The sequence below is a fragment of the Nymphalis io genome, chromosome 8, assembly GCF_905147045.1.
Source record: "Nymphalis io chromosome 8, ilAglIoxx1.1, whole genome shotgun sequence".
Classification (NCBI taxonomy): Eukaryota; Metazoa; Arthropoda; class Insecta; order Lepidoptera; family Nymphalidae; genus Nymphalis; species Nymphalis io.
In genome coordinates this window covers 5,114,927-5,129,480 of record NC_065895.1, presented here as the reverse complement: position 1 = coordinate 5,129,480, position 14,554 = coordinate 5,114,927, and the positions used below count along the sequence as shown (strand labels likewise).

Below are 14,554 nucleotides of genomic sequence, written 5' to 3'. Positions count from 1 at the left end.
TAAGGGCTAATTACAACGAATAACCAACTAGGTCATCGACTCTTTGTTCTAAAGCTGATAACAATTTTATAATTATTTGACTCGATATCACACCTTCAGAATATAAGACATAACTCAAAATCTATTTTATTTGTTTTGTAACAAGCTGGAACAAAAATAACCTGACGATTGAACATTCTCAAAGATTTGCCAATATCTATGTGGTTTGTTGACAAATCAACGTTACGTTAAAAAAGTATTTAAATATTAAATAACTTTCATTCTATACGTGTGATATGTTCATCTACTATATAATATAAGTTATTCCATCTGAAAATGTATGTTGGTTTGTCCTTCTTAAACATGCAACGCAGCAACGCATCAATGTGACTTTTAGCATATATATATTTTATAGGCAGAATTTTTAAAGCGGAACATGTACACGCGTATAAAAAGTAGTTACACAATAAGTACAATGTGAATTTATCTAAAGGATTTGAATGTCTGGTCGTTTGAGTTTATTAAGGAAAATTGACAAAACAATTCATAAACAAGCTAAACATTGTTTTATAGGTCATTAACGCTCTATAAATTAAGAGAATACTGCAAAACCTCAAGAGGAAAACGTGCTTTCAAAGTAGGTCGAGTCTCAACAACAGTGGTATTTAGGTTCAACTTTACAACAATGTGTGTGATATATAATATACCGTGTTACTGACTTTTTGCGGTTTATAAATCAATAAAAATTAAATATGTATGAATAAAAAAATATATATTTTGATGAGGTTTCCGTCCAAAATAAATATGCAATAAATTATGAAATTATTTTCTAACCTTGTCGAGTAATAAAAGAAATGTCGATTTACAATATATAAGTATATTATGTGTATTCTTACGTAGCAAATTATAAAATCTGAGCAAGGAAATCACGTTGCTTTTTAGATTAATGTGCCAAGCCATCCCGGAACGTACGGGGTCAGCGACCGTGTATCAGACGAGATAAGCCGACTACGAAACGCTTATCAGCCGCCAAAGAACGCCTTTGTTTTCGATGAATTTAACGCCAAACAAGAACACTGATTAAGTAATTATACAAGATGTTTTTAAATATCAAATTTTGATTGACATATATTACGTTTAAAGTCAAAATTTTCAAAAAATATGTTATTTATTATTATTTAAAGGTAACAAAATAATAAAATAGAAACATATTTGTAACCTTGTAATCAAAACCGACACGTTTTTTTACAATATAACCACATTTTTGGTAACGAGCAAAAAGATAAAAAGTCATGATCGTTCGTCATTAAACATAAAAAACATTACTCATACTTGTTCTTCAAAATTTGGCAAGATGTCGACTTCGGTGGCAAACATTGGCTTGGATGCGACTAAAAATACATATGCCCTTAGCCGAACTGAGGTTCCGTGTCGAAGTTATAACACATCATATTATTATATGAAACTTATAAATACATCAAAAAGATAAATGTAGTTTATACTTACAACTTGGACAAATTATCAAATTAATAATATATAATGAATAAAAATCTGAATAAGAGTGACGTCAAGGTATTTAAATGGAAATATGGGACAGAAATAATCGTTTGTAGTGGAACATCTCGTGAACTGTGTCATGGGCTCAGCCCACGCGCGGCGTAAGGTCGGCCGCCCTCCGCGTTCACTCAATATCGCCGTCTGAGACTCAATAAACATGTAGTTAATCTTATTTCATGCTTAAAATGAAATAAACTTTATATTGTGAGCACTTAAAGTTGTTTACTTAGCTACCGCATATATAATACAGAATAAGTACGAAGCTATACGTATAAGTACATACGTTTAACTTATTATTTTACATTGTACAAAACTTTATGTTGTTAATTGGTATTTGTTGAACAAACACGCGATAGTTCTCAATTGTCGACTGCATGTTTCTGTACCTATTCCATTTAAAAGTGAATAGCCTGTAAATGTCCCACTGCTGGGCTAAGGCCTCGTCTCCCTTTTTGAGAAGAAGGTATGTTAGTTTATTCCAACACGCTGCTCCAAAGCGGGTTGGTGGAATACACATGTGGCAGAATTTAAGTGAAATTAGTCACATGCAGGTTTCCTTACGATGTTTTACTTCACCGTATAGCACGAAATGAATTATAATCAAAAATGAAGCACATGAAAATTCAGTGGTGCTTAACCGGGTTTGAACCCACGATCATCGTTTAAGATTCACTGGGCCATCTCAGGTTCCTATTACATTTAGGTGATTTATATTTTGGATATCACTTATTAGTTCAAAAATAGAAGTGGATTATATAAGATACTTATAACGATAATATATGGATTTCAACAATCCTTTAAAAGGTTTATAAAAATTCTGTAGGGTTTGGTAGCTGGGTCGTTACAATAATCGGTGCTGTCATGTTGATGGATAGCCCGGCGATGACGTTGCGGAGACATATAAAGCTTTCTCCTCCCCACTCAACCACCCACATCCCTTTCATCGCTTTTATTATTCGCTAGGAGGAAACATTTCCTAATCACCTCACGTATAGTTCGGTTTCAGCGAACCAAAAACAAGATATCATTTTCAACTCTTTCAAATGTAAATTATTTGATCTAAATACATAATACATACCTCTGTATGTACTAAATTTAGTATTCTACATAAGTTTTTCAAATAAATCAACAATAAATAATTATATTCCCTTTAATACGTATTCCTACCGACGGTAGTCGGTAGGAACAACTTCGAGAAGAAAGCCGATCGAAGAATTCGCTTGGGATGGGCAGCATTTGGCAACCTTCGTCAAGTCCTCAAGTCGTCTATACCGCAATGTTTGAAGACGAAAGTCTTCAACCAATGCGTCTTACCTGCCATGACATACGGTGCCGAAACGTGGACACTAACTGCGGGACTAGTCCACAAATTCAAAGTCGCTCAGCGTGCTATGGAGCGAGCTATGCTCGGAGTATCTTTGAAGGATAAGATCAGAAATGAGATTATCCGGAAAAGAACCGGAGTCACCGACATAGGTTGCAAAATTAGCAGGCTGAAGTGGCAGTGGGCTGGTCACGTATGTCGTAGGACCGATGGCCGTTGGAGCAGACGAGTCCTAGAGTGGAAACCGCGAATCGGCAAGCGCAGCGTAGGGCGCCCTCCAGCCAGGTGGACCGACGACCTTAAGAAGGTGGCGGGCACCAACTGGATGCGGAAGGCGGAGGACAGGGAGCTTTGGCGCACCTTGGGAGAGGCCTATGTTCAGCAGTGGACAACGATTGGCTGTTGATTGATTGATTGATAATACGTATTATTCAGATCACGTATATGCATTTGTGCTTATTTTGTATTATAAATATTATAAATAAAAGAACATACCTAATACCTTGAATTTATATTAAAACACAGCTTACACTTGCTGTAGGGTAGGGTTGTGTAAGATCGTCTATGTATAAACTCCATTTATTGTACTCTCTATAATTGATATTTAGCATATCTCTATGTGAAGGATGAGTGAGCCAGAGTCACCCAAATGAGATAAAACGCCTAGTTCTCATATCTGGCACTGTACCACTACACTTTGTGCAGCGCTAAAAATTGTGAAACATTTATTATTTAGCGACCTACTTCCCATTTACTCTATGGTACTCATAAAAAATGGTATTAGGTAGGCAGACTGACAAGTATGCCACCTGATGACAAGTTGTAGTTTGGCATTGTAAGAAATATTAACCATCCATTACATCGCCAATGCGCCGCCTGCCTTGCAATAAGGATGTTATGTCCCTTAAAATTATAATAATATTGCCTAAATATTTACACTGGCTCACTTACCATTCAAACCGAAAAACAAAAATATTGCTGTTTGACGGTAGAATATATGAATCGAATACGAAGATAAAACCGTAAGAATAGAGATGCACAAACAAATACATTGTTAGTAAATTTGCAATCGTCCTGTTCAGTGATATCCACAGTAGTTAGCGAGAGCAAGAACATTCCTCGGCCGGGCTGACCGGTTTCCCGACACAGGCTGTTTATGGCCGGACCAGATATAAATAGATACACTGCAACATCCATCTTCTTAATGTTTTAGTTTTAACTCAGAAGGTATAACGCAGTTTTAAAACACTACAAGAATATTTTGTTAAATAATCTTTAAATAAATTCATCAATTCTATTCAAAATATAAAGAAATTAAACAAAAAGTGACACCAATCTAATCGACCTATTCAGGTTTTAGTGATATAATGAACATCGAGATTGTTATTTTTTCAGCTTATAGATTGCTTCCGATGTTACTTGTTCATTGTCCAGTCGGAAAACGCGATAAAATCACAAAGTAGTTTAATAAGACTACTTCGCCTATCTCAGTAAATGTTGGTATAATTTCACTTTCACCAGCAGACTTCGTACAGCACATTTCATTCTAATGGATTTATTTCCTTCATAAATTAAATTAAATATAAAATAAACATAATTGAAATGGCATATTCTTAAGAGACGAGAATTGCATAAGCTACCACGTGGAGAAAGATCATTGACCCCAGAAAAGTGTCGCTGATACTACGCCGCTATCACCTTCCATCAGATAAAATGTTTCGGTGAACGATAACGAATTTCAATAAAACAATAATCATAACACGAAACGACCGAAAACATCAAGTTGTCTATCTGTTGCGTGATAGTATTGCAAAGTCGACACGGCCTTGCTCAATCATCTCTACATTCTGCGCTATTGCTGGAGTCACCCACTTTAGCTCTCTATTGCATAAACGACCTCGTAATGTCAAAGGAGGTCATTGTCGCGTTTAGTAGTCTCGTTCACCCGCGGATTGCAGGTAAACTGCTTCTCGTTGCCAGTTAGATAAATTATATCGATTGGACCGTCTCCTTCGACGTGTCTGTGACCCCGATGTAAATAACCTGAGGCGGTAGTACTGTAAACAACTGACGCTGTTTGCGTCAATCATTTGCTCGCCGCTTTTCTGCCTCACCCTACCATTGATGTGTTCGTTGTGCATGGTCAATTCTATTTTAAGATATCAAAAAAAGCATTACAGTAGAATGTTTTACTATTTCATAAGAAAATATTTTTTACTAATTATGGTAATCATTCGCTTGAAAATGATTGCTCAATATTTCTTATGAGAATAGCTGAATAATAAAATTTTATAAAAGAGTTTTCGTCATTATATTTCGAAATGTTTAAAAGTTTAAGGAGAAAATAAAAGTTTACTCCGCCATGGAAGGGTTTAACTCTACTTTGACAAAACAACAAAATCAAGAGAAATTTAAAAAGTAATATATCATTACTATTTCAAAAAATGATATAATTTTCACGAAATATGTAACTTTAACACACTTTTAATTTTCGTTAAAAAAAACTTTTTCAATATTTTATCATATTTGATTGTACTAAAATTTTACATTCTAAAGTATTGAGATTCTTCATAGTGCATTAGAGCTGAGCGCACTACACACACACATCTACATATACATAGATACACGCAATCAGTACGTATTTATAATCTACAGTGTAAGGTGACCTATATGATAAGATTACTTCAATAGCTCAACCACACACAAAGCTTGCAAGTTGTGTCAGTGTGTGAATTCGCGTCGAGCAGCGAGCTCGTACAATGACATTGTCGACCTTGACTACTGCCTCGTATATCAAGCCACATACGTATACACACACATTCACAGTAGGAATGTGTTCGTCATGAATGTATTTAAAGCTATCGGATAGGTATTATTCGTCTGATTTCAGATGTACATTCGGACGCTGAACGTTTCTATACTTTTAAAAATAAGCGCATGATATTTTTATTCGCGGCAGAGTAAAACCACTCTGAATTTAGACCCATCTCTGGTCGCTTTGATATAGAACAGTTCAACACACGATAAGGTGAATGCCAACGCGCCGTGCAGCGATGCACAACGATCAAGGCCAAGCGACTTAAATTATAATGAGTAGTTTTACTTTGAATGCAATGCGCTCGAACTAAAATTACACAAACACACTGACACATACTTGCATTTAAACAAACCTATATATTATATAATATAAGTGCAGTTACATATTAGATATTTACTTCACTATATTGTATACAAGCTCAATATAGACTGGTTAAGTTTATTAGGTGTGGACGTACATTTAGATGTCAACAATCGGCGAGAAATTCGTAAATTTTAATATGATGTATTAATGTCAAAATATTTTGTCATATTACAGCTATTATGCCGTACATCTGAAACCGTAATTTTCGTTAATAAAAGATATTATTTACACAAAGGCATTCTAATAAATGATTGGCTGAAATTGTTTTGATGAAAAGTCTCGACATTATGTCGGCTTGTTTTTCTACCGACAGGCCATTATTTTTTTGAGAGAAATATTTACTTTGAAGTCAAGCAAATGTTTGTCTCATTACTGCTTTTATGAATAGGAAAATATTTTTATACTATTTTGAATATTCGAATTAAGACACTTTAATCTTCCAATTACATTTCTAATAACTTACAAAAATATTGTACATTTAATATAAAATTTATTATTCAATTATATATATAAAATGGGTATAAAAGTCGATGATGAAATCACTTTGTAGTAAATAGGTGCCACTATTAGATTAAAACGTATAAGCATATATATATATATATATATATATATATATATATATATATATATATATATATCTATAGTTATTGAATAGTAGGTTTAAAATATAAACATTATTAAAAAATATTGATTATTACATAATATACTATGAGCAATATTAAAATCTAAAAATATCATATCATAAACTTTGTACAATTATTCCGTAGAGAAAATCTATTCGAGACAAAATTGTATGAGTGTGGGTCGTATACGACGATGGCACAATAAAGCGTCAAGAAACACGCGTGTGGGGGCGGTCTAACAAGGTCCAAAGGGATATTGATATTAACCCGATAAAGCTATTCTCTGTACATACTTGAACGACAACGACGTTCAATTGAAAATATACGTGCAACTATTTGTTTGCTACATTAAAAACTTTAATATCGTCGACAATTTAATTTGAGATGATCGTATCAAATAAAGATTAAGTAGTAATATAATTTTAATAAACATATAAATTATAGTTTCAATTTGAAACAAAAATAAAAATAAATTATCTATAGCAATTCAAATGTGTATATTAATTTCAAACTGGATATACGTTTAGATTTACAAAGACTATTGCAAAACAATATAAGTGAACTGACATAAGCTCAGCACACTTGAGGAAGTACGTGAGTTACGCCTGTTATGCGAATCGCGTAGGTGTATTTCCTTTTCGATTGCTTAGTTCTTTTCCTATTGACATAATTCAACGCCTTAAAACAAACCATACTTAACACGTTTAAAAGCGATCTCTTCTAAATATACATTTATATGAATGTAAAAGGTTACATAAAGAATGAAACAACTCATATGATTTAAAAACATATATAAACGATAATTGTTAACTATGTTTTAACGTCACAGAGTAGTGTATTTACAAGCCTTCAGTAGTGGCCGCCATATATAAATTTAAAATAGTTATAATATACAAAAACTACAAAAAAATCTGCAATATGTTAACTTTTAATAATTAAGACTGTTTAACCTTAGAATGTAAAAGAATTCCATTAAAATATAACCGGTAGTGAGATAACATATCGCAGATGCCATATTTTCTTAGCAAAGTAATCTATATACTGAATACATTTGACAACAAAGGTTTTAACAGGTATTCGTGATTCCGTTATGATTAGAAGATTCAGTACAATGTTCTGGTGATCCAGGATGTATTAGTTTCAAGGTAAGCTCTGTCACGTTTAGTTCTTAAGTCGAAGACATAAGGAGTATAATCTAATAACAATTTGAATATTAAGTTGGGGCCTGCGTTACAACATAATATACAGTCAACAATGCCAACTCTGTTTAAACGTGCTTTGCGATACAACAGATGCCCTCGACAAGATAAATGAAACCATTAGAGGCGGATAAAAAATCAGCGGCAACGTTGATCATAACCAAGGTATTGTTTTTTTTTTAATATCTGATTATTGTCTTTTACCTTTAAATACTTGATAATATACCCGTTTACAGTTTAATATTATCTCTTGTTTTTATAAGTTACATAAGTATTTAAAATGTCTTTGTATATACAATGAAAACACGAGAGAGCGCTGTTACATTACATTATTTTCTATTTCCAAAATTACAAGTTTTCTGAAATAAATTTAAGATTCATTTGATGCTGTTTGTATTACGATGAACGATAGTGTGACCATATATAGTGCAAAGAAGACAAAACTCTACTTGTATCAAGGTTGTCCATCTCGTGGTTACAGCGACTGACTGAAGGGAGATAATAGAACTAACAAGCGACGCGATGGCAGCGCGTGCGCAACCGACCGAGACGAGCGCTCGACCGCATATCCGCTGTAGTGCCTTCCTAGACTACCTTTTCTATAGAATGTTGTAAGAAAAACTTTCAAACTAACCTTACTATTAATTTTAGATTTTATCACTTATTAAAGCAACGGTATCGATTTTGTTGCGCATAATCTCTCGTCTGGCAGGACAAATTACAAATATTCGCATACCTTAAGTACGGAGTCAAAAATGTGTCCAAAAAAATAAACACCAATTTATGAAAAAGTATTATATGAACATTTAAAATGTATTATAAGATATTGTATACGCCTCTAGAAATAAATGTTTCTATATTGTTGAATAACGTTTGATCATTTTTAAAATTTCTTTTGAAGAATTTGTGGACTTAGAAAATGAAGGGGGCCAGATCGACCATTAGATACGATCAAAGGGTTGCAAAATCACGCTGCAATAATGAAATTTGTTCCCTACTATGAAACGCCAGCTGCTTGTGGGGCTAGGATTAAGTAATATTATTCTAACACCAAACCCGCTTATACACTCAATACTTGTAGAGTTGATCAGATTTATATGTAAATTTAACATGGAGAAAATTAATTTAGTAAATGCAAAATGAAAACAAGCTTAAACGATGTTCGATAAACTATCGTGTTGGGACTATTTTTGTTATTACTTTTGTTATTTAAAACAGATGAAGTCATAAGCTATCTTCTCTTTATACCGAGTGAGGTCAGCGACCTTTTTGATTAAGGAATCATCAATCATGACTCGCAAACACGGAGAGAATATCGCATTTCACGCCATTGAAATCTTATATTTTATCGTATAAATTAACACAGGATTTGTAATTTTAAAACCAGCGTTGATATAAGAAGTTTAAGAAGCTTGCAATTCAATGAATTAATCAAAAAGATAACCGCAATTAGCGATATTAAGAAAGTAACTGATTACTGAGGGGCTTCTACTCGAAGTAAGACATATAAGTTTTGATAATATGCCCACATTAATAACATTTGTGAATGAATTCAATTTAAATATTTTAAAAAATAAAGTGCTCGCTTAGTAAATAATTCTATGAATTCTAATTCAATTTGTATTCAATTATAATATTATATGAATATAATCAAATTCAAATATACAAATAAATAGTATATAATACAATATCAATGCTATATACATGTTAGGTATTAGCGTTAGCAAATTCGATTGCCTATATACCTAGTAATCAATCAAAGGTCCTTCAACAGGGTTCGTAACCCTGTCGCTGCGACAAAATTAATGATTATTCAAAACGCGAAACAAATAATTTCCGGCTAAGTGAATACAACAAAAGTAACGTGCTAGGTACATGATGCTTCGATTCGCCACTATTTATATAACGTGTCAAAAAACCGCAGTGACCTTGGCGCCCCCACGCGGACACAGATACATTCACCTCAGGTGGGGCCTCTGGGGTATGAAAATGTGCCCTACAGGTATTTTCACACGGTGTAATTTCTTACGACGAAAATAGACAAAGTTTATTTACGAAAAAACAATGTCTGGACGTAATGATCAAGTATTAAAAATTTTGCGAGTTTTAAGACTTTAATCGATAGTTTACTTTATCATTGGCTTGTTGAATCTATGTCAACTACTCAAACGTATTAGTTTTCTATGCACTATTGAATAAATATGGTGTAACGTCTGGGCTTTATGTCCCTTTCAGAGTCCGTTCCGTAGTAATAGTAAAATTTTACTACCAGCCAAGATAAATATTAACATCATTGCCTTCCGGGTTTTTTTTTTGGGTAAATTGTTTAATTATAATTTAATAAGTCAGCATTTAAGCTGTAATATTGATGTGGAAATTCGATATTTTTACTATAAATGCAATTAGTGTGCCCGCATGTGTGTTACTACACGACTTATCTTGATTGTTTTAATTCTCCATGACTTAGAGAAGTTTTATTGATGTATTTAGTCGACGACTAATGCGGGTTACTTTATTAAGCGGAGGATAATACCAATGCAATACTTTAATGCGAAAACATACGACTATACACACAAATTAATCGAATTGTACTTTATAAGTCAAATATATCTTCAAACGTTTATTACACGAGTAATATAATACCAAAATAATTAATTCTGTGAAATAATTATAAATTCGAATACGATAAAAAGTTTATATAATGTTTTAGGTTACCTAAATATATGTATACCTTTTATCGCATTTGATTTTAATATAATTATTTAGTAAACACAAAAAATATATAAATTAAAATTTTGATACCATTTCGTGTCAGAAAAGGCCAAATACATATTCATTGGAATAATATATCGCATGTTAGAGAAATAGCATGACGAAAAGGCATGAAATAATTAATTTAACTTGTAAGTAAAATAACAATAAAATTTATTCATTTCTTTATTTATATAAATCGTTATTTCTATACAATATTTGTCATTTTATACCAAACAAGTATAATCCATCAAAATTAGGGACTACAAACTAAGCAAACTCTAAGTGAAAAATATTATGTCCACATGATTTAGGCGGTCAGTGACTTATATTACTGGTGGTAGGGCTTTGTGCAAGCTCGTCTGGGAAGGTACCACCCACACATCAGATATTCTACCGCAAAACAGCAGTACTTGGTATTGTTGTGTTCCGGTTTGAAGGGTGAGTGAGCCAGTGTAATTACAGACACAAGTGACATATCATCTTAGTTCCCAAGGTTGGTGGCTCATTGGCGATGCAAGCGATGTTTAACATTTCTTACAATGCCAATGTCTATGGGCGTTGATGACCACTTAGCATCAGGTGGCAAATTAACATTAGCAATCAAAATCGTTTTTGATTGCTAATGTTAATTTGCTTATAATTACGATGTTATTTGATGACTTGATTTATATTTGCCAGCTTTATAACATTGGTCTGGTTTTGTAAATATGATTTATTTGTAAGCTAAGTTGAACAGATTGTTTGAAAACATTTAACTCTGCTTTCCAATAAAAAAATAATAATAACTTAAATGATTACAAAAAAATATATACGGTGCTCTACATTTTATTGTTGCATTTCCCTTTTAAGTGATTATTTTAAAAATATGTGCATAGATAGATGGTATTTTTTATGACTTTGTAAATGAGGATCGTAAATAAATTGCGCAGAAAAGTTATAGAGATTGCTTGCAAAGACGTGCGAGATGGAAAGCAAAAAACAATAAGTCAATTATAAGATGATAAGTGTGTGAAACGATATTTCATTGCTTCGCTGCGCGTAGAAGAAAGTGACTTACTATAAAGCAGCGTTCTCATAATTTAAATCAACATTAGATTTATTAATAAAATTATAAAAACGTTTTAGAATTGCAACATTGATAATGAATTGTTGAAATTTTGTATTTTCTTAAGTATCGCATAAATATTAACGGGAATACTTCTAACGATTTGTCGCCGGTGTTTAATTAAACATTTTATTATCTCTTTCTGTCATCATTGATTTATCATTCGACAGAAAACATAGCATGAAATTTACCACCCTCAGCACCACTATAGGTAAAGTCGAAAATGTGTTGTAATTAAAAGTGTATAATTAAATGTGCTATTGGCTGCACGCTACTGGTACAATACACGGCTTGCAGTACGCATCCTCGCTTAAGCGATTAATGAGTAGCCGAACCAATGAACAGGATACTTCGTAAATGATCATAAACTTGCGTTTCTACGTAAGTTACTTCTTTTTAGGTAGCCAAAAATTTTTTGAAAGAAGTATAGATATCTATTTTGATACAAAATTCACAGACTGTAACATTTATATTTTTTTACAATAATTATTTAGAGTATACATTATATGAAACTATTTTCCGCCCACAGCTTCGCCAGCATTTGAGGGAGGAAAGGGAGATTTTAGGTAACGTTTTCTGTACCCCTGAAAACGTATATACAAAATTTTATGAAGATTGGTTAAATTTATACATGAATGCGTAACAAACAAACTCACTTTCGCGTTAATAATATCAGTAAGGACTGCCAATCAATGAGTTTTTCAAGTTCAACTGCGGTTGCTAGTTTCGGAACAATTTATAAAAAGTGCCAGCGAAAATGAAGTAAAAATAAAAATTTAATATATGTATAAAAAGAAGTCAAGAGCAAGCCAAGAACGGCGACGTCGTTGTCTGAAGAAAATTAACTTTGAATGGGCCAATTTCTTCATAACGAACAAAATTACATTTTTTTTTTTCTTGTAGCTATATTTAAGATTACCCTTTTCAATTTAATAATGGAGACGAAATAATGATTCCTTCTTGTCTTCCTAGTTGTATGACAATGATTTTTCTAATATCTTTATATTGTTCTTAGAAAATACATTTGTTTCTTTAAATGAAAAAGTTAACGTAAAATACAAGGTATATTTTTGGCTTTGTTTTTTTTTAATTTCCATTGTACAGCAGACACGTTTAATACAATATGTGTGTGTATGTCTCCATATTTGTGTTTGATTAACATTTATAGTTGTTTTTCATATACACACAGTGAAATAAATCCAAACAATCAAATCAATCAATTATATATATATCGAATTTGAGTTTCTATACTTTTTGTAAAATTAAAATGTTACATTGTAATATGTCGTCCATTTGTTTACAAATTGCACAAATTCTAATGAAATGGACCATACGTGTAATTGATTATTATATACATTGTACGTATACATATGTGGCTTGTCAAGCGCTGCGATTTACCATCAGAAGTGGCCTCTAAACCGGTCGGACCGGCGCGCCAGCTCTTCGACGAAACTCTTGCATCCAGTTCACTCTTAAATTGTTTATGTTGTATGCTTTATCGCATATTAAAAGGACTTCAAATAGAAGCCAACTCGACACACTGGAGTTCAAAAACGGACTGATAATAAAATTAGTTTAATATTTTGAACTTACAAACGAGTACTTTTTAATATTATAATCAAATTAAGAGATAAAATGAAATCTAAGTTGAATGATCAATTTTCGAAGAAAAAATTGACTCTCATTAAGTTTCTTTTATTAAATAAATACGTAAAATACGAAAAGCGAATTAAGTTCCAAATAAAAACAAAAATATTCAAGCTTAACAAAATAAAACATAAATTTCGATTCCCATTGAGCTTCAGCTAAAAATATAATAATAATATACATCACTAGTTGGCTGGATACTAATAGGAGGGAGCGTCCCCCATCCCGACTGTCTCACCATTTCTCCCCGTAGATTGATGATAGATTAAACATTGTACTATTCTGGCAATGAATGTAATGTACATATTTAAGGCCTTCAGCGCTAATGTAGATTTTAATTTTATAAACATATACATGTAATAATCAACGTTATTATTATTTATTTCTTTTTCTACACTTTTGTTGTGTTGACATTGATATAAAAAAGGGTTTTTTTATATATCAATGTGTATTGATCTTATATTTGTTACAATCTTATTATTAATGAAATTAATTATACACGTATTTATATAATTGCATGCAATACTATTAAAGATTTATCGCAATTAATAACGTCTTCTATTTATTTTCTGGTGGTAGGGCTTTGTACAAGCTCGTCTGGGTAGGTACCACCCACTCATCAGATATTCTACCGCAGAACAGCAGTACTTGATATTGTTGTGCTCTGGTTTGAAGGGTGAGTGAGCCAGTGTAATTACATGCACAAGGGACATAAAATCTTAGTTCCCAAGGTTAGTGGCGCATTGGCTATGTAAGCGATGGTTGACAGTAAAACCGGTACGGTAAAACCTATTGACAAACCATTATCAAAATAGCAATATCAATTTGTTATTCTATCACAGAATATAAATGTGATATCTTCAAGGAATATAATACGCCTTCGTTTTCAGTAATATTATAATGGGATACACAATAAGACTGCGTGACGTAATATCCTAGCACTCAATCATTCATATTATTGACTATTTATATATTTGTAATATAAAAAATTCAAATGTATCAACCTAACTTGGTTGCTAATTGAAATGGAATTAGATTAATCGTGTAGTACTGAAGTTTATTTATATTGTTTAAATTGATGTTTTTGGTTAAAGGTGTAAAGCGTTTCCGGACTATTATGTATGTTAAATTTTCCATTTTAACCTTGAAAGTGTCGCGATAAGTATTACTCATGCAGTGTTCCTC

At 32.5% G+C, this 14,554-nt stretch overlaps 1 protein-coding gene across 7 annotated transcripts in view; it reads right to left on the bottom strand.

Moving 5' to 3' along the window:
* Positions 1-14,554, bottom strand: part of LOC126770297 (ecdysone receptor) — a 219,871-nt gene that overhangs the window by 12,334 nt on the left and 192,983 nt on the right. The gene's annotated exons all lie outside the window — the stretch shown is intronic.